Genomic DNA, 25,431 nt, shown 5'->3' on the forward strand with positions numbered 1-25,431 from the left:
CAGGCAAAAAAACGAGGTAGAGTCCACTCTGGATTACAGGCAAGTGAAGAACGAGCGGCGCGTGCCAATCACTGATTGTTCTACCCAGGCTGCGTGATGACACAAAAGCTCTCTATGGTGTCAATGGGCCCGTGACTCACTTTCTCAACTCTAACGCATCTCAGTCTGCATGTAAGAAGCCGTCACTTATCTGCTGTTGAAAACACATTGCTCAGTCTCCTCAGAGACTCTCAAAAATTGCCAGTGCTGACTGTATTTCAAGTCATCGTGGCGGGGTATTGGGAAAAGTTTTCAATTAGCAATAATCACTCTATCGAAAAGCCAGTGGCGTGCAAAACACACCTCAAAAACTTCCACCCGGTGCCAAAAAAAAGTGCCCACACATAGAGAGTGAAACACAAAAACGTGCAACGGGTGTACAGAGTCCTCCACTAGGGAAGGACCTTACCCTGATCCCCCGGGGCGTTAGGCTCCAGACAGGGACTGAGGTACTCAGACAAAGGGTCCATCTGGCCGAAACCAGGCGGACCCCCACAACTGGAAGGACTGCCGAAGCAGACCAACCCAAGTACAGTGGGGCTCTCCCGAAGAGAGACCCCTCAAAGGAGAGGGCGAACCAAGCCAAAAGGCCTATGTCCACCCCCTCCCAAGACTTTCAGAGTAGGCCCGAGGACCCACACCCTACTCGCCACACAGTGACAAACGTGTATACAAAACAACCAAAAAAAGGACAAAAGGTGACAAACAGGGGTAAAAGAAAGAGTGGGGAAGATAGTGAGATGGGAGAGTGAAAGTGGCCATTGTGCTATACAATGGCCGGCCCTCCGGCCAGGCATAAAAATTTCCCCTGGTCCTGGCCAAAAGGCCCGGCCCAAGAGGCAGGTGCGAAAAACGTGTGTTGTGGTGAAGTGACCATGGTGCCATAAAATCAAGTGCTTTCACACCGTGACTATACGGCACCCCTGAACTGCCACTTCAGGGGCACATTCACCACTGGCTTTTCGAAAAAGCCCTGACCCACAGCCCAGACCACAGCAGCCCCCACCCCAGGCAGAAAGGTATGGAGTTCTGGAAGCTTGGAGAGAGCCCTTGCCATCAGGCTTCACCGTCGTTCCGTCCCTCCTACCTAATTACATTTGGGAAATACTGGCCGCTCCCCCGGCGGGAGCAAGGGGAGCCAGCGTTCTCTCCCAAATAACTGTCCAGAGCTAGAGCTGCCCCAATCCAGGCCAGAAGGCCAGGATCCCGACCCTCCGCCAAGACCGAATGGTTCTCCGTCCCCATCAGAAGGCTTCCCTTTCGGCTACAAACCGCTCCGGGTTACCTTCACTCCAGCAGGTTTTGCATAGCAACCGCAATCCCATCTCTATCTCGCCATAGATCAGGGACAGAAGCAAGCGCCACCTCCTGGAAACTGATAAGAACAGATACTAGATTCGATCTTAGCCAAAGGGCCGAGAAGCAATTAGCAATAATCACGCCTCACTCTATCGAAAAGCCAGTGGCGTGCAAAACACACCTCAAAAACTTCCACCCGGTGCCAAAAAAAAAGTGCCCACACATAGAGAGTGAAACACAAAAAACGTGCAACGGGTGTACAGAGTCCTCCACTAGGGAAGGACCTTACCCTGATCCCCCGGGGCGTTAGGCTCCAGACAGGGACTGAGGTACTCAGACAAAGGGTTCATCCGGCCGAAACCAGACGGACCCCCACAACTGGAAGGACTGCCGAAGCAGACCAACCCAAGTACAGTGGGGCTCTCCCGAAGAGAGACCCCTCGAAGGAGAGGGCGAACCAAGCCAAAAGGCCTATGTCCACCCCCTCTCAAGACTTTCAGAGTAGGCCCGAGGACCCACACCCTACTCGCCACACAGTGACAAAACGTGTATACAAAGACAACCAAAAAAAGACAAAAAGGTGACAAACAGGGGTAAAAGAAAGAGTGGGGAAGATAGTGAGATGGGAGAGTGAAAGTGGCCATTGTGCTATACAATGGCCGGCCCTCCGGCCAGGCATAAAAATTTCCCCTGGTCCTGGCCAAAAGGCCCGGCCCAAGAGGCAGGTGCGAAAAACATGTGTTGTGGTGAAGTGACCATGGTGCCATAAAATCAAGTGCTTTCACACCGTGACTATACGGCACCCCTGAACTGCCACTTCAGGGGCACATTCACCACTGGCTTTTCGAAAAAGCCCTGACCACCCAGCCCAGACCACAGCGGACCCCACCACAGACAGGAAGGATATGGAGATCAGGAAGCCGGAAAGAACCCTTTACCATCAGGCTCTGCCGTCGCTCCCATCACTCCTCCTAATTACATTCGGGAAGTACTTGCCACTCCCTCCCCCCCTTGCAAGGCAGGAGTAAGCGTTCTCTCCCAAATAACTGTCTGGAGCTAGATCCGCCCCAATCCAGGCCAGAAGGCCAGGGTCCCGACCCTCTGGTTCAGACCCCGTGGTTCTCCATCCCCATCAGAAGGCTTCCCTTTCGGCTACAAACCGCTCCAGGTCACCTTCACTCCAGCAGGTTTTGCATAGCAACCGCAATCCCATCTCTATTTCGCCATAGATCAGGGACGGAAGCAAGCGCCACCTCCTGGAAACTGATAAGAATAGATACTACACTTGATCTTCGCCAAAAGGCCGAGAAGCAATTAGCAATAATCACTCTATCGAAAAGCCAGTGGCGTGCAAAACACACCTCAAAAACTTCCACCCGGTGCCAAAAAAAAGTGCCCACACATAGAGAGTGAAACACAAAAAAGTGCAACGGGTGTACAGAGTCCTCCACTAGGGAAGGACCTTACCCTGATCCCCCGGGGCGTTAGGCTCCAGACAGGGACTGAGGTACTCAGACAAAGGGTCCATCTGGCCGAAACCAGGTGGACCCCCACAACTGGAAGGTCTGCCGAAGCAGACCGACCCAAGTACAGTGGGGCTCCCCCGAAGGGAGACCCCTCAAAGGAGAGGGCGAACCAAGCCAAAAGGCCTATGTCCACCCCCTCCCAAGACTTTCAGAGTAGGCCCGAGGACCCACACCCTACTCGCCACACAGTGACAAAACGTGTATACAAAGACAACCAAAAAAAGACAAAAAGGTGACAAACAGGGGTAAAAGAAAGAGTGGGGAAGATAGTGAGATGGGAGAGTGAAAGTGGCCATTGTGCTATACAATGGCCGGCCCTCCGGCCAGGCATAAAAATTTCCCCTGGTCCTGGCCAAAAGGCCCGGCCCAAGAGGCAGGTGCGAAAAACGTGTGTTGTGGTGAAGTGACCATGGTGCCATAAAATCAAGTGCTTTCACACCGTGACTATACGGCACCCCTGAACTGCCACTTCAGGGGCACATTCACCACTGGCTTTTCGAAAAAGCCCTGACCCACAGCCCAGACCACAGCAGCCCCCACCCCAGGCAGAAAGGTATGGAGTTCTGGAAGCTTGGAGAAAGCCCTTGCCATCAGGCTTCACCGTCGTTCCATCCCTCCTACCTAATTACATTTGGGAAATACTGGCCGCTCCCCCGGTGGGAGCAAGGGGAGCCAGCGTTCTCTCCCAAATAACTGTCCAGAGCTAGAGCTGCCCCAATCCAGGCCAGAAGGCCAGGATCCCGACCCTCCGCCAAGACCGAATGGTTCTCCGTCCCCATCAGAAGGTTTCCCTTTCGGCTACAAACCGCTCCGGGTTACTTTCACTCCAGCAGGTTTTGCATAGCAACCGCAATCCCATCTCTATCTCGCCATAGATCAGGGACAGAAGCAAGCGCCACCTCCTGGAAACTGATAAGAAAAGATACTAGATTTGATCTTAGCCAAAGGGCCGAGAAGCAATTAGCAATAATCACTCTATCGAAAAGCCAGTGGCGTGCAAAACACACCTCAAAAACTTCCACCCGGTGCCAAAAAAAAGTGCCCACACATAGAGAGTGAAACACAAAAACGTGCAACGGGTGTACAGAGTCCTCCACTAGGGAAGGACCTTACCCTGATCCCCCGGGGCGTTAGGCTCCGGACAGGGACTGAGGTACTCAGACAAAGGGTCCATCTGGCCGAAACCAGGCGGACCCCCACAACTGGAAGGACTGCCGAAGCAGACCAACCCAAGTACAGTGGGGCTCTCCCGAAGAGAGACCCCTCAAAGGAGAGGGCGAACCAAGCCAAAAGGCCTATGTCCACCCCCTCCCAAGACTTTCAGAGTAGGCCCGAGGACCCACACCCTACTCGCCACACAGTGACAAACGTGGATACAAAACAACCAAAAAAAGGACAAAAAGGTGACAAACAGGGGTAAAAGAAAGAGTGGGGAAGATAGTGAGATGGGAGAGTGAAAGTGGCCATTGTGCTATACAATGGCCGGCCCTCCGGCCAGGCATAAAAATTTCCCCTGGTCCTGGCCAAAAGGCCCGGCCCAAGAGGCAGGTGCGAAAAACGTGTGTTGTGGTGAAGTGACCATGGTGCCATAAAATCAAGTGCTTTCACACCGTGACTATACGGCACCCCTGAACTGCCACTTCAGGGGCACATTCATCACTGGCTTTTCGAAAAAGCCCTGACCCACAGCCCAGACCACAGCAGCCCCCACCCCAGGCAGAAAGGTATGGAGTTCTGGAAGCTTGGAGAGAGCCCTTGCCATCAGGCTTCACCGTCGTTCCATCCCTCCTACCTAATTACATTTGGGAAATACTGGCCGCTCCCCCGGTGGGAGCAAGGGGAGCCAGCGTTCTCTCCCAAATAACTGTCCAGAGCTAGAGCTGCCCCAATCCAGGCCAGAAGGCCAGGATCCCGACCCTCCGCCAAGACCGAATGGTTCTCCGTCCCCATCAGAAGGCTTCCCTTTCGGCTACAAACCGCTCCGGGTTACCTTCACTCCAGCAGGTTTTGCATAGCAACCGCAATCCCATCTCTATCTCGCCATAGATCAGGGACAGAAGCAAGCGCCACCTCCTGGAAACTGATAAGAACAGATACTAGATTTGATCTTAGCCAAAGGGCCGAGAAGCAATTAGCAATAATCACGCCTCAGTTGAACCTCATTGGCTATGATACTGCCACTGCGCAAAGCTAACCAAATCAGTGCCTGCCAACATCTGCCCTTCCTTGGAGGAGAAATTGACATTGAGGAGAGACACATAAGTGTCATCCAGTGGGCCGCTGAGCATTCTGGGACTTGGCATGTTAATGAGACAGGGACGATGCCTAAGTGGGCATTGTTTACCCACTGAATAGTGTTAGCATTTGAAAGAACTAAGGAGAATCTAAAGGGACAGGGCCCTAGATGTCAGATGCGTTTCTCCCACAGCAGTCCTGAAAGGCCACTGGGAGCGTATGTGTTTGAACAGCTATGCTGCTGAGAAAAGACCAAGGTGGAAGGATTTGGGGCCTTTGTTGAAAGTTCGCTAGATAACATGCCTGAACTGGAGCCCAGGTAAGCTGCCATAGACAAGGGTTGTTGGGAAACAGTTGGTCAAGCAATCACCTTCAGCCACCTTTATTTCTGGCAGATTCCAGGAGCCTAGAAAGGGGGAAGTTAGGGCATTTCATCTCTCTGAGCCAGTGAGCATTCCCGGCAGATGTGCATAAAGACTGCCCTATTGGCAGCTCAAAGGCCTCATAGGTAAGTGAAAGGCACCGCCCGAACAGGGACTTGAACCCTGGACCCTCAGATTAAAAGTCTGATGCTCTACCGACTGAGCTATCCGGGCTCTCAAAGCTCCTCCTCCATAGCAGTCCAAGCTGCTTGAATCTTGACATGTATGGTGGAAAAAGACCATTCAGCCAAGGGGACCGGGTGCCTGAAAGCACAAGTATTTGGCTTGCCCAGGCTGGCCAATCGTCCTCTCCCGTTTAATTTTCTAGGACAGGTTGAAGATAAAAGGGAGAATCTAACCTGCAACCATGCAGATAGGGTCCAGTCCGGTACAGGTGGAGAACGCCTAAAGTTTCTGCCTTAGTTTTACCTACAGTTCAATGCTCTTTGACCGGAAACAAGGGCCTTGCAAAAAGACACCGCCCGAAAGGCTTCCTTAACCCTGGACCAACACGCTTCCAGTATTCTTAATCAGTGACTGGGTTACAAATAAAGACAGTTCACCTTGAGCCTCATGTTGCCAGGTCCAGCAGAAGAAACCCAGGCAAAAAAACGAGGTAGAGTCCACTCTGGATTACAGGCAAGTGAAGAACGAGCGGCGCGTGCCAATCACTGATTGTTCTACCCAGGCTGCGTGATGACACAAAAGCTCTCTATGGTGTCAATGGGCCCGTGACTCACTTTCTCAACTCTAACGCATCTCAGTCTGCATGTAAGAAGCCGTCACTTATCTGCTGTTGAAAACACATTGCTCAGTCTCCTCAGAGACTCTCAAAAATTGCCAGTGCTGACTGTATTTCAAGTCATCGTGGCGAGGTATTGGGAAAAGTTTTCAATTAGCAATAATCACGCCTCTGTTGAACCTCATTGGCTATGATACTGCCACTGCGCAAAGCTAACCAAATCAGTGCCTGCCAACATCTGCCCTTCCTTGGAGGAGAAATTGACATTGAGGAGAGACACATAAATGTCGTCCAGTGGGCCGCTGAGCATTCTGGGACTTGGCATGTTAATGAGACAGGGACGATGCCTAAGTGGGCATTGTTTACCCACTGAATAGTGTTAGCATTTGAAAGAACTAAGGAGAATCTAAAGGGACAGGGCCCTAGATGTCAGATGCGTTTCTCCCACAGCAGTCCTGAAAGGCCACTGGGAGCGTATGTGTTTGAACAGCTATGCTGCTGAGAAAAGACCAAGGTGGAAGGATTTGGGGCCTTTGTTGAAAGTTCGCTAGATAACATGCCTGAACTGGAGCCCAGGTAAGCTGCCATAGACAAGGGAAACAGTTGGTCAAGCAATCACCTTCAGCCACCTTTATTTCTGGCAGATTCCAGGAGCCTAGAAAGGGGGAAGTTAGGACATTTCATCTCTCTGAGCCAGTGAGCATTCCCGGCAGATGTGCATAAAGACTGCCCTATTGGCAGCTCAAAGGCCTCATAGGTAAGTGAAAGGCACCGCCCGAACAGGGACTTGAACCCTGGACCCTCAGATTAAAAGTCTGATGCTCTACCGACTGAGCTATCCGGGCTCTCAAAGCCTCTCCATAGCGGTCCAAGCTGCTTGAATCTTGACATGTATGGTGGAAAAAGACCATTCAGCCAAGGGGACCGGGTGCCTGAAAGCACAAGTATTTGGCTTGCCCAGGCTGGCCAATCGTCCTCTCCCGTTTAATTTTCTAGGACAGGTTGAAGATAAAAGGGAGAATCTAACCTGCAACCATGCAGATAGGGTCCAGTCCGGTACAGGTGGAGAACGCCTAAAGTTTCTGCCTTAGTTTTACCTACAGTTCAATGCTCTTTGACCGGAAACAAGGGCCTTGCAAAAAGACACCGCCCGAAAGGCTTCCTTAACCCTGGACCAACACGCTTCCAGTATTCTTAATCAGTGACTGGGTTACAAATAAAGACAGTTCACCTTGAGCCTCATGTTGCCAGGTCCAGCAGAAGAAACCCAGGCAAAAAAACAAGGTAGAGTCCACTCTGGATTACAGGCAAGTGAAGAACGAGCGGCGCGTGCCAATCACTGATTGTTCTACCCAGGCTGCGTGATGACACAAAAGCTCTCTATGGTGTCAATGGGCCCGTGACTCACTTTCTCAACTCTAACGCATCTCAGTCTGCATGTAAGAAGCCATCACTTATCTGCTGTTGAAAACACATTGCTCAGTCTCCTCAGAGACTCTCAAAAATTGCCAGTGCTGACTGTATTTCAAGTCATCGTGGCGGGGTATTGGGAAAAGTTTTCAATTAGCAATAATCACTCTATCGAAAAGCCAGTGGCGTGCAAAACACACCTCAAAAACTTCCACCCGGTGCCAAAAAAAAGTGCCCACACATAGAGAGTGAAACACAAAAAAGTGCAACGGGTGTACAGAGTCCTCCACTAGGGAAGGACCTTACCCTGATCCCCCGGGGCGTTAGGCTCCAGACAGGGACTGAGGTACTCAGACAAAGGGTCCATCCGGCCGAAACCAGGCGGACCCCCACAACTGGAAGGACTGCCGAAGCAGACCAACCCAAGTACAGTGGGGCTCTCCCGAAGAGAGACCCCTCAAAGGAGAGGGTGAACCAAGCCAAAAGGCCTATGTCCACCCCCTCCCAAGACTTTCAGAGTAGGCCCGAGGACCCACACCCTACTCGCCACACAGTGACAAACGTGTATACAAAACAACCAAAAAAAGGACAAAAAGGTGACAAACAGGGGTAAAAGAAAGAGTGGGGAAGATAGTGAGATGGGAGAGTGAAAGTGGCCATTGTGCTATACAATGGCCGGCCCTCCGGCCAGGCATAAAAATTTCCCCTGGTCCTGGCCAAAAGGCCCGGCCCAAGAGGCAGGTGCGAAAAACGTGTGTTGTGGTGAAGTGACCATGGTGCCATAAAATCAAGTGCTTTCACACCGTGACTATACGGCACCCCTGAACTGCCACTTCAGGGGCACATTCACCACTGGCTTTTCGAAAAAGCCCTGACCCACAGCCCAGACCACAGCAGCCCCCACCCCAGGCAGAAAGGTATGGTGTTCTGGGAGCTTGGAGAGAGCCCTTGCCATCAGGCTTCACCGTCGTTCCGTCCCTCCTACCTAATTACATTTGGGAAATACTGGCCGCTCCCCCGGTGGGAGCAAGGGGAGCCAGCGTTCTCTCCCAAATAACTGTCCAGAGCTAGAGCTGCCCCAATCCAGGCCAGAAGGCCAGGATCCCGACCCTCCGCCAAGACCGAATGGTTCTCCGTCCCCATCAGAAGGCTTCCCTTTCAGCTACAAACCGCTCCGGGTTACCTTCACTCCAGCAGGTTTTGCATAGCAACCGCAATCCCATCTCTATCTCGCCATAGATCAGGGACAGAAGCAAGCGCCACCTCCTGGAAACTGATAAGAACAGATACTAGATTCGATCTTAGCCAAAGGGCCGAGAAGCAATTAGCAATAATCACGCCTCAGTTGAACCTCATTGGCTATGATACTGCCACTGCGCAAAGCTAACCAAATCAGTGCCTGCCAACATCTGCCCTTCCTTGGAGGAGAAATTGACATTGAGGAGAGACACATAAGTGTCATCCAGTGGGCCGCTGAGCATTCTGGGACTTGGCATGTTAATGAGACAGGGACGATGCCTAAGTGGGCATTGTTTACCCACTGAATAGTGTTAGCATTTGAAAGAACTAAGGAGAATCTAAAGGGACAGGGCCCTAGATGTCAGATGCGTTTCTCCCACAGCAGTCCTGAAAGGCCACTGGGAGCGTATGTGTATGAACAGCTATGCTGCTGAGAAAAGACCAAGGTGGAAGGATTTGGGGCCTTTGTTGAAAGTTCGCTAGATAACATGCCTGAACTGGAGCCCAGGTAAGCTGCCATAGACAAGGGTTGTTGGGAAACAGTTGGTCAAGCAATCACCTTCAGCCACCTTTATTTCTGGCAGATTCCAGGAGCCTAGAAAGGGGGAAGTTAGGGCATTTCATCTCTCTGAGCCAGTGAGCATTCCCGGCAGATGTGCATAAAGACTGCCCTATTTTCAGCTCAAAGGCCTCATAGGTAAGTGAAAGGCACCGCCCGAACAGGGACTTGAACCCTGGACCCTCAGATTAAAAGTCTGATGCTCTACCGACTGAGCTATCCGAGCTCTCAAAGCTCCTCCTCCATAGCGGTCCAAGCTGCTTGAATCTTGACATGTATGGTGGAAAAAGACCATTCAGCCAAGGGGACCGGGTGCCTGAAAGCACAAGTATTTGGCTTGCCCAGGCTGGCCAATCGTCCTCTCCCGTTTAATTTTCTAGGACAGGTTGAAGATAAAAGGGAGAATCTAACCTGCAACCATGCAGATAGGGTCCAGTCCGGTACAGGTGGAGAACGCCTAAAGTTTCTGCCTTAGTTTTACCTACAGTTCAATGCTCTTTGACCGGAAACAAGGGCCTTGCAAAAAGACACCGCCCGAAAGGCTTCCTTAACCCTGGACCAACACGCTTCCAGTATTCTTAATCAGTGACTGGGTTACAAATAAAGACAGTTCACCTTGAGCCTCATGTTGCCAGGTCCAGCAGAAGAAACCCAGGCAAAAAAACGAGGTAGAGTCCACTCTGGATTACAGGCAAGTGAAGAACGAGCGGCGCGTGCCAATCACTGATTGTTCTACCCAGGCTGCGTGATGACACAAAAGCTCTCTATGGTGTCAATGGGCCCGTGACTCACTTTCTCAACTCTAACGCATCTCAGTCTGCATGTAAGAAGCCGTCACTTATCTGCTGTTGAAAACACATTGCTCAGTCTCCTCAGAGACTCTCAAAAATTGCCAGTGCTGACTGTATTTCAAGTCATCGTGGCGGGGTATTGGGAAAAGTTTTCAATTAGCAATAATCACGCCTCAGTTGAACCTCATTGGCTATGATACTGCCACTGCGCAAAGCTAACCAAATCAGTGCCTGCCAACATCTGCCCTTCCTTGGAGGAGAAATTGACATTGAGGAGAGACACATAAGTGTCATCCAGTGGGCCGCTGAGCATTCTGGGACTTGGCATGTTAATGAGACAGGGACGATGCCTAAGTGGGCATTGTTTACCCACTGAATAGTGTTAGCATTTGAAAGAACTAAGGAGAATCTAAAGGGACAGGGCCCTAGATGTCAGATGCGTTTCTCCCACAGCAGTCCTGAAAGGCCACTGGGAGCGTATGTGTTTGAACAGCTATGCTGCTGAGAAAAGACCAAGGTGGAAGGATTTGGGGCCTTTGTTGAAAGTTCGCTAGATAACATACCTGAACTGGAGCCCAGGTAAGCTGCCATAGACAAGGGTTGTTGGGAAACAGTTGGTCAAGCAATCACCTTCAGCCACCTTTATTTCTGGCAGATTCCAGGAGCCTAGAAAGGGAGAAGTTAGGACATTTCATCTCTCTGAGCCAGTGAGCATTCCCGGCAGATGTGCATAAAGACTGCCCTATTGGCAGCTCAAAGGCCTCATAGGTAAGTGAAAGGCACCGCCCGAACAGGGACTTGAACCCTGGACCCTCAGATTAAAAGTCTGATGCTCTACCGACTGAGCTATCCGGGCTCTCAAACCCTCTCCATAGCGGTCCAAGCTGCTTGAATCTTGACATGTATGGTGGAAAAAGACCATTCAGCCAAGGGGACCGGGTGCCTGAAAGCACAAGTATTTGGCTTGCCCAGGCTGGCCAATCGTCCTCTCCCGTTTAATTTTCTAGGACAGGTTGAAGATAAAAGGGAGAATCTAACCTGCAACCATGCAGATAGGGTCCAGTCCGGTACAGGTGGAGAACGCCTAAAGTTTCTGCCTTAGTTTTACCTACAGTTCAATGCTCTTTGACCGGAAACAAGGGCCTTGCAAAAAGACACCGCCCGAAAGGCTTCCTTAACCCTGGACCAACACGCTTCCAGTATTCTTAATCAGTGACTGGGTTACAAATAAAGACAGTTCACCTTGAGCCTCATGTTGCCAGGTCCAGCAGAAGAAACCCAGGCAAAAAAACGAGGTAGAGTCCACTCTGGATTACAGGCAAGTGAAGAACGAGCGGCGCGTGCCAATCACTGATTGTTCTACCCAGGCTGCGTGATGACACAAAAGCTCTCTATGGTGTCAATGGGCCCGTGACTCACTTTCTCAACTCTAACGCATCTCAGTCTGCATGTAAGAAGCCGTCACTTATCTGCTGTTGAAAACACATTGCTCAGTCTCCTCAGAGACTCTCAAAAATTGCCAGTGCTGACTGTATTTCAAGTCATCGTGGCGGGGTATTGGGAAAAGTTTTCAATTAGCAATAATCACTCTCTATCGAAAAGCCAGTGGCGTGCAAAACACACCTCAAAAACTTCCACCCGGTGCCAAAAAAAAGTGCCCACACATAGAGAGTGAAACACAAAAAAGTGCAACGGGTGTACAGAGTCCTCCACTAGGGAAGGACCTTACCCTGATCCCCCGGGGCGTTAGGCTCCAGACAGGGACTGAGGTACTCAGACAAAGGGTCCATCCGGCCAAAACCAGGCGGACCCCCACAACTGGAAGGACTGCCGAAGCAGACCAACCCAAGTACAGTGGGGCTCTCCCGAAGAGAGACCCCTCAAAGGAGAGGGCGAACCAAGCCAAAAGGCCTATGTCCACCCCCTCCCAAGACTTTCAGAGTAGGCCCGAGGACCCACACCCTACTCGCCACACAGTGACAAAACGTGTATACAAAGACAACCAAAAAAAAGACAAAAAGGTGACAAACAGGGGTAAAAGAAAGAGTGGGGAAGATAGTGAGATGGAAGAGTGAAAGTGGCCATTGTGCTATACAATGGCCGGCCCTCCGGCCAGGCATAAAAATTTCCCCTGGTCCTGGCCAAAAGGCCCGGCCCAAGAGGCAGGTGCGAAAAACGTGTGTTGTGGTGAAGTGACCATGGTGCCATAAAATCAAGTGCTTTCACACCGTGACTATACGGCACCCCTGAACTGCCACTTCAGGGGCACATTCACCACTGGCTTTTCGAAAAAGCCCTGACCACCCAGCCCAGACCACAGCAGACCCCACCACAGACAGGAAGGATATGGAGATCAGGAAGCCGGAAAGAGCCCTTTACCATCAGGCACTGCCGTCGCTCCCATCACTCCTCCTAATTACATTCGGGAAGTACTTGCCACTCCCTCCCCCCCTTGCAAGGCAGGAGTAAGCGTTCTCTCCCAAATAACTGTCTGGAGCTAGATCCGCCCCAATCCAGGCCAGAAGGCCAGGGTCCCGACCCTCTGGTTCAGACCCCGTGGTTCTCCATCCCCATCAGAAGGCTTCCCTTTCGGCTACAAACCGCTCCAGGTCACCTTCACTCCAGCAGGTTTTGCATAGCAACCGCAATCCCATCTCTATTTCGCCATAGATCAGGGACGGAAGCAAGCGCCACCTCCTGGAAACTGATAAGAATAGATACTACACTTGATCTTCGCCAAAAGGCCGAGAAGCAATTAGCAATAATCACTCTATCGAAAAGCCAGTGGCGTGCAAAACACACCTCAAAAACTTCCACCCGGTGCCAAAAAAAAGTGCCCACACATAGAGAGTGAAACACAAAAACGTGCAACGGGTGTACAGAGTCCTCCACTAGGGAAGGACCTTACCCTGATCCCCCGGGGCGTTAGGCTCCAGACAGGGACTGAGGTACTCAGACAAAGGGTCCATCCGGCCGAAACCAGGCGGACCCCCACAACTGGAAGGACTGCCGAAGCAGACCAACCCAAGTACAGTGGGGCTCTCCCGAAGAGAGACCCCTCAAAGAAGAGGGCGAACCAAGCCAAAAGGCCTATGTCCACCCCCTCCCAAGACTTTCAGAGTAGGCCCGAGGACCCACACCCTACTCGCCACACAGTGACAAAACGTGAATACAAAGACAACCAAAAAAAAGACAAAAAGGTGACAAACAGGGGTAAAAGAAAGAGTGGGGAAGATAGTGAGATGGGAGAGTGAAAGTGGCCATTGTGCTATACAATGGCCGGCCCTCCGGCCAGGCATAAAAATTTCCCCTGGTCCTGGCCAAAAGGCCCGGCCCAAGAGGCAGGTGCGAAAAACGTGTGTTGTGGTGAAGTGACCATGGTGCCATAAAATCAAGTGCTTTCACACCGTGACTATACGGCACCCCTGAACTGCCACTTCAGGGGCACATTCACCACTGGCTTTTCGAAAAAGCCCTGACCACCCAGCCCAGACCACAGCAGACCCCACCACAGACAGGAAGGATATGGAGATCAGGAAGCCGGAAAGAGCCCTTTACCATCAGGCTCTGCCGTCGCTCCCATCACTCCTCCTAATTACATTCGGGAAGTACTTGCCACTCCCTCCCCCACCTGCAAGGCAGGAGTAAGCGTTCTCTCCCAAATAACTGTCTGGAGCTAGATCCGCCCCAATCCAGGCCAGAAGACCAGGGTCCCGACCCTCTGGTTCAGACCCCGTGGTTCTCCATCCCCATCAGAAGGCTTCCTTTTCGGCTACAAACCGCTCCAGGTCACCTTCACTCCAGCAGGTTTTGCATAGCAACCGCAATCCCATCTCTATTTCGCCATAGATCAGGGACGGAAGCAAGCGCCACCTCCTGGAAACTGATAAGAATAGATACTACACTTGATCTTCGCCAAAAGGCCGAGAAGCAATTAGCAATAATCACGCCTCAGTTGAACCTCATTGGCTATGATACTGCCACTGCGCAAAGCTAACCAAATCAGTGCCTGCCAACATCTGCCCTTCCTTGGAGGAGAAATTGACATTGAGGAGAGACACATAAGTGTCATCCAGTGGGCCGCTGAGCATTCTGGGACTTGGCATGTTAATGAGACAGGGACGATGCCTAAGTGGGCATTGTTTACCCACTGAATAGTGTTAGCATTTGAAAGAACTAAGGAGAATCTAAAGGGACAGGGCCCTAGATGTCAGATGCGTTTCTCCCACAGCAGTCCTGAAAGGCCACTGGGAGCGTATGTGTTTGAACAGCTATGCTGCTGAGAAAAGACCAAGGTGGAAGGATTTGGGGCCTTTGTTGAAAGTTCGCTAGATAACATGCCTGAACTGGAGCCCAGGTAAGCTGCCATAGACAAGGGTTGTTGGGAAACAGTTGGTCAAGCAATCACCTTCAGCCACCTTTATTTCTGGCAGATTCCAGGAGCCTAGAAAGGGGGAAGTTAGGACATTTCATCTCTCTGAGCCAGTGAGCATTCCCGGCAGATGTGCATAAAGACTGCCCTATTGGCAGCTCAAAGGCCTCATAGGTAAGTGAAAGGCACCGCCCGAACAGGGACTTGAACCCTGGACCCTCAGATTAAAAGTCTGATGCTCTACCGACTGAGCTATCCGGGCTCTCAAAGCTCCTCCTCCATAGCGGTCCAAGCTGCTTGAATCTTGACATGTATGGTGGAAAAAGACCATTCAGCCAAGGGGACCGGGTGCCTGAAAGCACAAGTATTTGGCTTGCCCAGGCTGGCCAATCGTCCTCTCCCGTTTAATTTTCTAGGACAGGTTGAAGATAAAAGGGAGAATCTAACCTGCAACCATGCAGATAGGGTCCAGTCCGGTACAGGTGGAGAACGCCTAAAGTTTCTGCCTTAGTTTTACCTACAGTTCAATGCTCTTTGACCGGAAACAAGGGCCTTGCAAAAAGACACCGCCCAAAAGGCTTCCTTAACCCTGGACCAACACGCTTCCAGTATTCTTAATCAGTGACTGGGTTACAAATAAAGACAGTTCACCTTGAGCCTCATGTTGCCAGGTCCAGCAGAAGAAACCCAGGCAAAAAAACGAGGTAGAGTCCACTCTGGATTACAGGCAAGTGAAGAACGAGCGGCGCGTGCCAATCACTGATTGTTCTACCCAGGCTGCGTGATGACACAAAAGCTCTCTATGGTGTCAATGGGCCCGTGACTCACTTTCTCAACTCTAGCGCATCTCAGTCTGCATGTAAGAAGCCGTCACTTATCTGCTGTTGAAAACACATTGCTCAGTCTCCTCAGAGACTCTCAAAAATTGCCAGTGCTGACTGTATTTCAAGTCATCGTGGCGGGGTATTGGGAAAAGTTTTCAATTAGCAATAATCACTCTCTCTATCGAAAAGCCAGTGGCGTGCAAAACACACCTCAAAAACTTCCACCCGGTGCCAAAAAAAAAGTGCCCACACATAGAGAGTGAAACACAAAAAACGTGCAACGGGTGTACAGAGTCCTCCACTAGGGAAGGACCTTACCCTGATCCCCCGGGGCGTTAGGCTCCAGACAGGGACTGAGGTACTCAGACAAAGGGTTCATCCGGCCGAAACCAGACGGACCCCCACAACTGGAAGGACTGCCGAAGCAGACCAACCCAAGTACAGTGGGGCTCTCCCGAAGAGAGACCCCTCAAAGGAGAGGGCGAACCAAGCCAAAAGGCCTATGTCCACCCCCTCCCAAGACTTTCAGAGTAGGCCCGAGGACCCACACCCTACTCGCCACACAGTGACAAAACGTGTATACAAAGACAAGCAAAAAAAAGACAAAAAGGTGACAAACAGGGGTAAAAGAAAGAGTGGGGAAGATAGTGAGATGGGAGAGTGAAAGTGGCCATTGTGCTATACAATGGCCGGCCCTCCGGCCAGGCATAAAAATTTCCCCTGGTCCTGGCCAAAAGGCCCGGCCCAAGAAGCAGGTGCGAAAAATGTGTGTTGTGGTGAAGTGACCATGGTGCCATAAAATCAAGTGCTTTCACACCGTGACTATACGGCACCCCTGAACTGCCACTTCAGGGGCACATTCCCCACTGGCTTTTCGAAAAAGCCCTGACCCTCCAGCCCAGACCCCACCACAGACAGGAAGGATATGGAGATCAGGAAGCCGGAAAGAGCCCTTTACCATCAGGCTCTGCCGTCGCTCCCATCACTCCTCCTAATTACATTCGGGAAGTACTTGCCACTCCCTCCCCCCCTTGCAAGGCTGGAGTAAGCGTTCTCTCCCAAATAACTGTCTGGAGCTAGATCCGCCCCAATCCAGGCCAGAAGGCCAGGGTCCCGACCCTCTGGTTCAGACCCCGTGGTTCTCCATCCCCATCAGAAGGCTTCCCTTTCGGCTACAAACCGCTCCAGGTCACCTTCACTCCAGCAGGTTTTGCATAGCAACCGCAATCCCATCTCTATTTCGCCATAGATCAGGGACGGAAGCAAGCGCCACCTCCTGGAAACTGATAAGAATAGATTTTTTTTTTTTTTTTTTTTCTTTTTCCTTCAGAATGAATCGCGTACTCAAGACTCCTTCAAGCAACTCTCCAGAGATCAAGCAGCGTTCCTTTCATCATCTGGACATCATTTTTTCACAAAGGTAAGTAAAAACAGTAAGTAAAAAAACAACCCTACCCCCCACTAAACTCTTTCCTCCATCTATCATACTTCCAATACACGTTTGCATCCTCCACCCCCATCCACCTTCTATCATACAACAGCACAACATATAATTTGGCCAAACATAAATTCATACAGTCTTTTTCTGAGATGTCATAATTCTTCTTCCAATGCCAACACCTAGCATCCCACAACACTTCTTTAAGGATAGCAAAAAAAATCCAGGCCTTTCGTCGCTGTTTCAACCCTCCTCCCACCAAACCAAAAAAACATGCCAAAAAACTCATATTTTCCACCTCCACCACACCATTCACAAAACACTCCACTCTTCTGCATACTTTTTTTGCAAACTCACATTCCCAAAAAACATGGGCTGCAGTTTCCACTCCTCCACATCCTTCCCTTGGGCACTTATCATTCCTGACCAGATCTCTTGCTTTCAAAAATGACTTCGTAAGCAAACAGCCCTGTAAGGCCATCCAGGAAACCTCTTTTTGTCTGTTGGTTATTCCTTTTATCAAAAAACTCCCCCAACATTTCTCAGCTGAAGCAGATCTTAACCCCATAATATTGGTTACCACCTCCTCCCTCCTCATCCACTTTACAAGATTTACTTTAGATGTTGCACCAACTCCCAACTCACTCAATTTATTTTGCAAAAAGAACTGCTGTAATCGTAAGTATACAGGTGAAGGTACTAGAGCCATGGGTCTTCTGAGGTCTTTTTCACACCACCCCCATTTAAGCAAAGGCCATCCAGCGAGATATCTCATTAATTTAGCAGCATTCCCATTAGCAGAAAAGATCTTAAAATGACTAATCCATAACTGGACCCCAATAAACTTCTGAACATCCGGGAAGTTGTACCCTCCAAGCTTCACTTCCTTCATCACAATGATGCGGGACACCCTCTCCATCCTTGCTCCCCAAAAGAAAACAAAAAGGAGCCTAGTGATCTTCTGAATAATTTTTACACTTGGCGGAAAAATTAAACTGGTATACAAAAGCAGGGGTAATATCACTGCCTTTACAACCAACACCTTCCCAGAGAAGGTCAAACGTCTCAACCTCCAAAAGTCTAGTTTCTGGGATATCCTCCCTACCACCCTTTGAGCATTACACTGATTCAATGTATCCCTCTGATACTGAACCCCCAAGACTTCAATTGTTTCTGTAGTTTTTAAGCGAGCCTGTGACGTGCTACAGGTCCCGCTTAACACACACACTTGACTCTTGCTCCAATTGACCTGTAGGCCAGACATGCTCCCGAACAAACTTAGTTGCAGTTCTACTCTTTTCAGATCTATTGAAGAGGAACAAAGGAAGGTAACGTCATCCATGTAGCACATGGATTTCACTCTTGCGCCATCCCCCCCTGGAATAAAAAAACCCCGAAAACTTTTATCCTTCTGGACATGCCGCAAAAGAGGCTCCATAACACAAATAAAAATCACAGGTGACAGGGGGCACCCCTGTCTCACTCCCGAATTCACTCCAAAGGGCTCAGATACTTGACCATTAACCAGCACCTGGCTAGTCATGCCGGCATATAAACCTTTAAGGGCCACCAGGAACTTATCCGGAAAGCCCATCTGCTCCAAGACCCCGAACAGGAAGGGATGAGCCACCCTGTCATAGGCCTTTTCGATATCTATTCCTGCTACGGCCAATGGAAGGTTATTTAACTGGACATAACTAATCAAATCCCTCAGCAATGCCAAATTCTCTGTGATCCTTCTCCCAGGGACTGCGCATGTCTGCCACTCTCCCACCAGACCTCCTACAACCAAACTAAGTCGACTTGCCAACAGCTTAGAGATTATTTTATAGTCTACATTCAGTAGGGTTATCGGTCGCCAGTTCTTTAAGTCACGCTCCTCTCCTTTTTTGTACAACAAGGTGACCACCCCCTCCTTCATAGATGCCGACATATTCCCGGTCTCCACACAATATCTTACCACCTCCACCAAATGATCCTTTAATATTGTCCAAAACTTAACATAGAACTCTGCAGGGAGGCCATCTTTCCCCGGAGTTTTGTTTTTTGGCATTCTTTTCAAGTTCCCCTCCACCTCCTCTTCCGTGACAACATTTAACAGGGTTTCAGCTTCTTCACTTCCCAAACTTCCTCTCAGGACCTCACAATACTCCAAAATTTCTGTTTCAGTAGTACCTGATTGTTCTTCATACAGTTTCTCATAGAAGCGCTTCACCTCTTCCACCACTTCCTCCCCACTCACTTCCCCATCTCCTGTGAGCACACTCTTTACCACTTTCTTTGCCCCCAGAGCTTTTTTAAAAAAGAACCTGGAGCATTGCTCTCCCTCCTCCATATCTTGCACTTTAGCACTGAAGATAATTCGTTTTCCTTTTTCCTGTATAAAATGGCTCCTTTCCTCCCGCACCTTCTCCAACTCATCTTCCACTTCCACCCCCATTTTTTTAAACTTTAGTAGCAGGTGCAATCTCTCCACTAAGGCCATTTCTTTCTCTCTCCTTCGCCTTGCTTTCTCCACTCCTATTTTCATAAAGAAATTACTTATCTGTTTTTTGGCCCAATCCCACCACTGTAATATTCCTCCAAAATCTTTTTTCTTTCTCACCAAACGTGCAAAAAAATCCCCAAACCTGTCACACACCTCCTCCTCCTCCAATACCGTGGTATTAAGTTTCCACAACCCTCTCCCAAAAGCAACCCCCTCCTCCAACACAAAAGTACCAGAAACCATTTTATGATCAGAAAATAAAAAAGGCTTGGTGCTATAACTCTTCACTTCAACAAACTCAGATAAAAAAAGAAAATCGATTCTCGAGCTGACTGTACCCCGATCAGAAAGGTATGTATGAGAGGTATCACTCCCTTCCCTTTCCACTGCCACATCCTTTAGCCTAAAGTCAGCCACTATTTCATTTAATAGCCTGGATGAAGAATCCAGTCTACCTTCCTCTCCAGCACCCTTTCTGTCACTTATATTTCTAATACAATTAAAATCTCCTGCTATGATCGTCGGAATCCTTCCAGGTAAGTGTAATTTCAAGGTGCTAAGAAATTCATTTCTTTCTCGCTTATCTGCAGGTGCATAGCAGTTAAAGAGTCTAAATCTACATCCTGCATATTCTAACATAACCAGTAAGAGTCTTCCTGGCACAATCACCTCTTGTGCTACCATCACAACCTGTGGATTTTTTATAAGCACTCCCACACCTTCACATTTTGTTATACAAGCAGGGGACCACGCACTCCCCCCATGTCTCCATTCACTAGAGTCTGGAACTCTCTCCACACCACACTCTTGTAGGCATAAAATGTCTGTCTTACATTCTGACAGGCTGTCAAACACTGCAGCCCGTCTCCAACCAGATCGCACACTCCTCACATTTATAGAGCAAATGGTTAAAGCCATAAGGAAGAAGAAAAAGATTTTCCCAGCCATAATGAATCTTATTAGGAGGGTCATTCCATACTCTTACTCTCTCCTCCCTGCTTACTTCCCCTCTGCCATCTCTTAGGACCTGGAGAACTGGCGGACTCTAACTCAGAGTCCCCAGATAGGGCAATCTGAAGTGACCCCTCACTCTCAGAACCCCTTTCTTCAATTCTGGCTCTTTTACCAGCCAACTCCTCCCCCTCCACTGTCGGAGATACGAAATGCTGTCCACACTCCAACTCTTCTTCCTCTTCTTCCCCCTCTGTATCATCCATCTCCTCTTCGCTATCCGACAAATCTCCGATCAACCGGGACACACTCCGCCCTGATACCGAGGTTTCTGCCCCACTTGCCACATCAATTTCATCAGAGACATCATCCTGCTGCATAGATTCCTCCTCTTCTCCAGGGACCGCCCTTTCTTCCACACCTAAAGATGGGTCCCCAGTCTCAGGGCAGGCTACTCCAGTCTCCGCTCCAACAGCAGAACCTGAAGCAATACCCACACCATCAACCGGAGCGCCACCATCTCCAGGCACAGCCTCATCAGCCGTGGTTGGTCGAGGTACACCAGACGGGGCCGCATCATCATTTACTTCCGCGGGTCCCCCCCCAGTCCCTCTCCCCACACCACCATCACGCCTCGGCCAATACTTCCCTTTAGCGTCAAGTCTTCGTTGGATCCTTTTGTTTGTCAGTATATCGGAAAAAGTTTCTTTTGCTTCACGATATTTCTCACACTGTCTCGCAAAATGGCCTTCTCTTTTGCAGATATCGCACACTCTAGATTCATCACAGTCACTTGCAGCATGACCGGCCTTATTACAGAAACGACACACCACTCCCTCATCACAATCAGCACTTACATGCCCATATTTGAAGCATTTCCGGCAGTATTTTGGCTGTCCAGGATAGAAAAGGAATCCCCTCTCCCCTCCAATAGTAAAGACAGCCGGGGGTCTCCTCACTCCACCTATAGATCCCTCATCCTTCCTAAAACGCCCAAAAAATCTATACTTTCCCGACCAGATACCAAATTTATTTAATACTTTTTCTCCTCCCCTTAGGTCAACACAATATGCTTTCAAAAAAGCCCACACTAAAGCTGGATCAGCGAAGGGATTATAAAGATGGACCGTAATCACCTTCTCCTCCTGCATGAAAAGAGGTTGAACTTCAATCAGCTCCAAAAGTTCGCTTTTCTTTACCTTAGCTTCTTCGAAGACTCTCCAGCATACCTCGGAAGAGCAAAAGGTAATATCGTAAGTTCCCTGCTGCGGGAAATCCTGCAAACACATTATATCCTTTACCTTGACTTCAAATTCGTCCATCAAAAGATCCACAACGATCGTCCTTAGAGTCACCATCGTCCTAGCATCTGGCCTAACCAGAAATCGCAGCAAATCGCGAAGACCTCGACTCGCCATGGTGAAGCACGCTCACCAATCGCCCTCTCGTCACCTCCAGCAGCGTCTCACCCAATAGCAGCATGGGGTGTACCAATTAAGGAAACACCCCAAGGCCGAGTGAAACTGGTGCCTTCAGTAAAACCCTCCAACCACGACACTAAGATCGCAGCCAAAAGGCCGAGAAGCAATTAGCAATAATCACTCTATCGAAAAGCCAGTGGCGTGCAAAACACACCTCAAAAACTTCCACCCGGTGCCAAAAAAAAGTGCCCACACATAGAGAGTGAAACACAAAAAAGTGCAACGGGTGTACAGAGTCCTCCACTAGGGAAGGACCTTACCCTGATCCCCCGGGGCGTTAGGCTCCAGACAGGGACTGAGGTACTCAGACAAAGGGTCCATCTGGCCGAAACCAGGCGGACCCCCACAACTGGAAGGACTGCCGAAGCAGACCAACCCAAGTACAGTGGGGCTCTCCCGAAGAGAGACCCCTCAAAGGAGAGGGCGAACCAAGCCAAAAGGCCTATGTCCACCCCCTCCCAAGACTTTCAGAGTAGGCCCGAGGACCCACACCCTACTCGCCACACAGTGACAAAACGTGTATACAAAGACAACCAAAAAAAAAAGACAAAAAGGTGACAAACAGGGGTAAAAAAGAGTGGGGAAGATAGTGAGATGGGAGAGTGAAAGTGGCCATTGTGCTATACAATGGCCGGCCCTCCGGCCAGGCATAAAAATTTCCCCTGGTCCTGGCCAAAAGGCCCGGCCCAAGAGGCAGGTGCGAAAAACGTGTGTTGTGGTGAAGTGACCATGGTGCCATAAAATCAAGTGCTTTCACACCGTGACCATACGGCACCCCTGAACTGCCACTTCAGGGGCACATTCACCACTGGCTTTTCGAAAAAGCCCTGACCCACAGCCCAGACCACAGCAGCCCCCACCCCAGGCAGAAAGGTATGGAGTTCTGGAAGCTTGGAGAGAGCCCTTGCCATCAGGCTTCACCGTCGTTCCGTCCCTCCTACCTAATTACATTTGGGAAATACTGGCCGCTCCCCCGGTGGGAGCAAGGGGAGCCAGCGTTCTCTCCCAAAGAACTGTCCAGAGCTAGAGCTGCCCCAATCCAGGCCAGAAGGCCAGGATCCCGACCCTCCGCCAAGACCAAATGGTTCTCCGTCCCCATCAGAAGGCTTCCCTTTCGGCTACAAACCGCTCCAGGTTACCTTCACTCCAGCAGGTTTTGCATAGCAACCGCAATCCCATCTCTATCTCGCCATAGATCAGGGACAGAAGCAAGCGCCACCTCCTGGAAACTGATAAGAACAGATACTAGATTTGATCTTAGCCAAAGGGCCGAGAAGCAATTAGCAATAATCACTCTCTATCGAAAAGCCAGTGGCGTGCAAAACACACCTCAAAAACTTCCACCCGGTGCCAAAAAAAAGTGCCCACACATAGAGAGTGAAACACAAAAACGTGCAACGGGTGTACAGAGTCCTCCACTAGGGAAGGACCTTACCCTGATCCCCCGGGGCGTTAGGCTCCAGACAGGGACTGAGGTACTCAGACAAAGGGTCCATCCGGCTGAAACCAGGCGGACCCCCACAACTGGAAGGACTGCCGAAGCAGACCAACCCAAGTACAGTGGGGCTCTCCCAAAGAGAGACCCCTCAAAGGAGAGGGCAAACCAAGCCAAAAGGCCTATGTCCACCCCCTCCCAAGACTTTCAGAGTAGGCCCGAGGACCCACACCCTACTCGCCACACAGTGACAAAACGTGTATACAAAGACAACCAAAAAAAAGACAAAAAGGTGACAAACAGGGGTAAAAGAAAGAGTGGGGAAGATAGTGAGATGGGAGAGTGAAAGTGGCCATTGTGCTAAACAATGGCCGGCCCTCCGGCCAGGCATAAAAATTTCCCCTGGTCCTGGCCAAAAGGCCCGGCCCAAGAGGCAGGTGCGAAAAACGTGTGTTGTGGTGAAGTGACCATGGTGCCATAAAATCAAGTGCTTTCACACCGTGACTATACGGCACCCCTGAACTGCCACTTCAGGGGCACATTCACCACTGGCTTTTCGAAAAAGCCCTGACCACCCAGCCCAGACCACAGCAGACCCCACCACAGACAGGAAGGATATGGGGATCAGGAAGCCGGAAAGAGCCCTTTACCATCAGGCTCTGCCGTCGCTCCCATCACTCCTCCTAATTACATTCGGGAAGTACTTGCCACTCCCTCCCCCCCTTGCAAGGCAGGAGTAAGCTTTCTCTCCCAAATAACTGTCTGGAGCTAGATCCGCCCCAATCCAGGCCAGAAGGCCAGGGTCCCAACCCTCTGGTTCAGACCCCGTGGTTCTCCATCCCCATCAGAAGGCTTCCCTTTTGGCTACAAACCGCTCCAGGTCACCTTCACTCCAGCAGGTTTTGCATAGCAACCGCAATCCCATCTCTATTTCGCCATAGATCAGGGACGGAAGCAAGCGCCACCTCCTGGAAACTGATAAGAATAGATACTACACTTGATCTTCGCCAAAAGGCCGAGAAGCAATTAGCAATAATCACGCCTCAGTTGAACCTCATTGGCTATGATACTGCCACTGCGCAAAGCTAACCAAATCAGTGCCTGCCAACATCTGCCCTTCCTTGGAGGAGAAATTGACATTGAGGAGAGACACATAAGTGTCATCCAGTGGGCCACTGAGCATTCTGGGACTTGGCATGTTAATGAGACAGGGACGATGCCTAAGTGGGCATTGTTTACCCACTGAATAGTGTTAGCATTTGAAAGAACTAAGGAGAATCTAAAGGGACAGGGCCCTAGATGTCAGATGCGTTTCTCCCACAGCAGTCCTGAAAGGCCACTGGGAGCGTATGTGTTTGAACAGCTATGCTGCTGAGAAAAGACCAAGGTGGAAGGATTTGGGGCCTTTGTTGAAAGTTCGCTAGATAACATGCCTGAACTGGAGCCCAGGTAAGCTGCCATAGACAAGGGTTGTTGGGAAACAGTTGGTCAAGCAATCACCTTCAGCCACCTTTATTTCTGGCAGATTCCAGGAGCCTAGAAAGGGGGAAGTTAGGACATTTCATCTCTCTGAGCCAGTGAGCATTCCCGGCAGATGTGCATAAAGACTGCCCTATTGGCAGCTCAAAGGCCTCATAGGTAAGTGAAAGGCACCGCCCGAACAGGGACTTGAACCCTGGACCCTCAGATTAAAAGTCTGATGCTCTACCGACTGAGCTATCTGGGCTCTCAAAGCTCCTCCTCCATAGCGGTCCAAGCTGCTTGAATCTTGACATGTATGGTGGAAAAAGACCATTCAGCCAAGGGGACCGGGTGCCTGAAAGCACAAGTATTTGGCTTGCCCAGGCTGGCCAATCGTCCTCTCCCGTTTAATTTTCTAGGACAGGTTGAAGATAAAAGGGAGAATCTAACCTGCAACCATGCAGATAGGGTCCAGTCCGGTACAGGTGGAGAACGCCTAAAGTTTCTGCCTTAGTTTTACCTACAGTTCAATGCTCTTTGACCGGAAACAAGGGCCTTGCAAAAAGACACCGCCCGAAAGGCTTCCTTAACCCTGGACCAACACGCTTCCAGTATTCTTAATCAGTGACTGGGTTACAAATAAAGACAGTTCACCTTGAGCCTCATGTTGCCAGGTCCGGCAGAAGAAACCCAGGCAAAAAAACGAGGTAGAGTCCACT

At 50.2% G+C, this 25,431-nt stretch overlaps 6 non-coding genes and 12 pseudogenes across 6 annotated transcripts; all 18 read right to left on the reverse strand.

Moving 5' to 3' along the window:
• Window positions 1–215: 215 nt before the first annotated feature.
• LOC141135651 (U4 spliceosomal RNA) lies at window positions 216–337 on the reverse strand (annotated as a pseudogene).
• Window positions 338–1,333: 996 nt separating this feature from the next.
• Window positions 1,334–1,466, reverse strand: LOC141134962 (U2 spliceosomal RNA; annotated as a pseudogene).
• A 1,054-nt stretch (window positions 1,467–2,520) lies between these two features.
• LOC141135919 (U2 spliceosomal RNA) lies at window positions 2,521–2,653 on the reverse strand (annotated as a pseudogene).
• A 2,338-nt stretch (window positions 2,654–4,991) lies between these two features.
• On the reverse strand, window positions 4,992–5,056 carry LOC141135443 (U4 spliceosomal RNA; annotated as a pseudogene).
• A 566-nt stretch (window positions 5,057–5,622) lies between these two features.
• Window positions 5,623–5,695, reverse strand: TRNAK-UUU (transfer RNA lysine (anticodon UUU)). The gene has a single exon. It is a non-coding gene; the product is annotated as a tRNA-Lys (tRNA).
• Window positions 5,696–6,336: 641 nt separating this feature from the next.
• On the reverse strand, window positions 6,337–6,477 carry LOC141135262 (U4 spliceosomal RNA). Its single transcript, XR_012243543.1, has one exon. It is a non-coding gene; the product is annotated as a U4 spliceosomal RNA (small nuclear RNA).
• A 558-nt stretch (window positions 6,478–7,035) lies between these two features.
• TRNAK-UUU (transfer RNA lysine (anticodon UUU)) lies at window positions 7,036–7,108 on the reverse strand. The gene has a single exon. It is a non-coding gene; the product is annotated as a tRNA-Lys (tRNA).
• A 638-nt stretch (window positions 7,109–7,746) lies between these two features.
• On the reverse strand, window positions 7,747–7,868 carry LOC141135652 (U4 spliceosomal RNA; annotated as a pseudogene).
• Window positions 7,869–8,993: 1,125 nt separating this feature from the next.
• LOC141135444 (U4 spliceosomal RNA) lies at window positions 8,994–9,058 on the reverse strand (annotated as a pseudogene).
• Window positions 9,059–10,338: 1,280 nt separating this feature from the next.
• On the reverse strand, window positions 10,339–10,479 carry LOC141135187 (U4 spliceosomal RNA). The gene has a single exon (XR_012243472.1). It is a non-coding gene; the product is annotated as a U4 spliceosomal RNA (small nuclear RNA).
• Window positions 10,480–11,045: 566 nt separating this feature from the next.
• On the reverse strand, window positions 11,046–11,118 carry TRNAK-UUU (transfer RNA lysine (anticodon UUU)). Its single transcript has one exon. It is a non-coding gene; the product is annotated as a tRNA-Lys (tRNA).
• A 638-nt stretch (window positions 11,119–11,756) lies between these two features.
• Window positions 11,757–11,880, reverse strand: LOC141135688 (U4 spliceosomal RNA; annotated as a pseudogene).
• A 1,005-nt stretch (window positions 11,881–12,885) lies between these two features.
• On the reverse strand, window positions 12,886–13,018 carry LOC141135920 (U2 spliceosomal RNA; annotated as a pseudogene).
• Window positions 13,019–14,192: 1,174 nt separating this feature from the next.
• On the reverse strand, window positions 14,193–14,257 carry LOC141135373 (U4 spliceosomal RNA; annotated as a pseudogene).
• A 566-nt stretch (window positions 14,258–14,823) lies between these two features.
• Window positions 14,824–14,896, reverse strand: TRNAK-UUU (transfer RNA lysine (anticodon UUU)). The gene has a single exon. It is a non-coding gene; the product is annotated as a tRNA-Lys (tRNA).
• A 641-nt stretch (window positions 14,897–15,537) lies between these two features.
• On the reverse strand, window positions 15,538–15,663 carry LOC141135693 (U4 spliceosomal RNA; annotated as a pseudogene).
• Window positions 15,664–22,964: 7,301 nt separating this feature from the next.
• On the reverse strand, window positions 22,965–23,097 carry LOC141135948 (U2 spliceosomal RNA; annotated as a pseudogene).
• A 1,176-nt stretch (window positions 23,098–24,273) lies between these two features.
• On the reverse strand, window positions 24,274–24,338 carry LOC141135374 (U4 spliceosomal RNA; annotated as a pseudogene).
• Window positions 24,339–25,431: the final 1,093 nt, after the last annotated feature.

Source organism: Aquarana catesbeiana, linkage group LG03 (assembly GCF_042186555.1).
Source record: "Aquarana catesbeiana isolate 2022-GZ linkage group LG03, ASM4218655v1, whole genome shotgun sequence".
Lineage (NCBI taxonomy): Eukaryota > Metazoa > Chordata > Amphibia > Anura > Ranidae > Aquarana > Aquarana catesbeiana.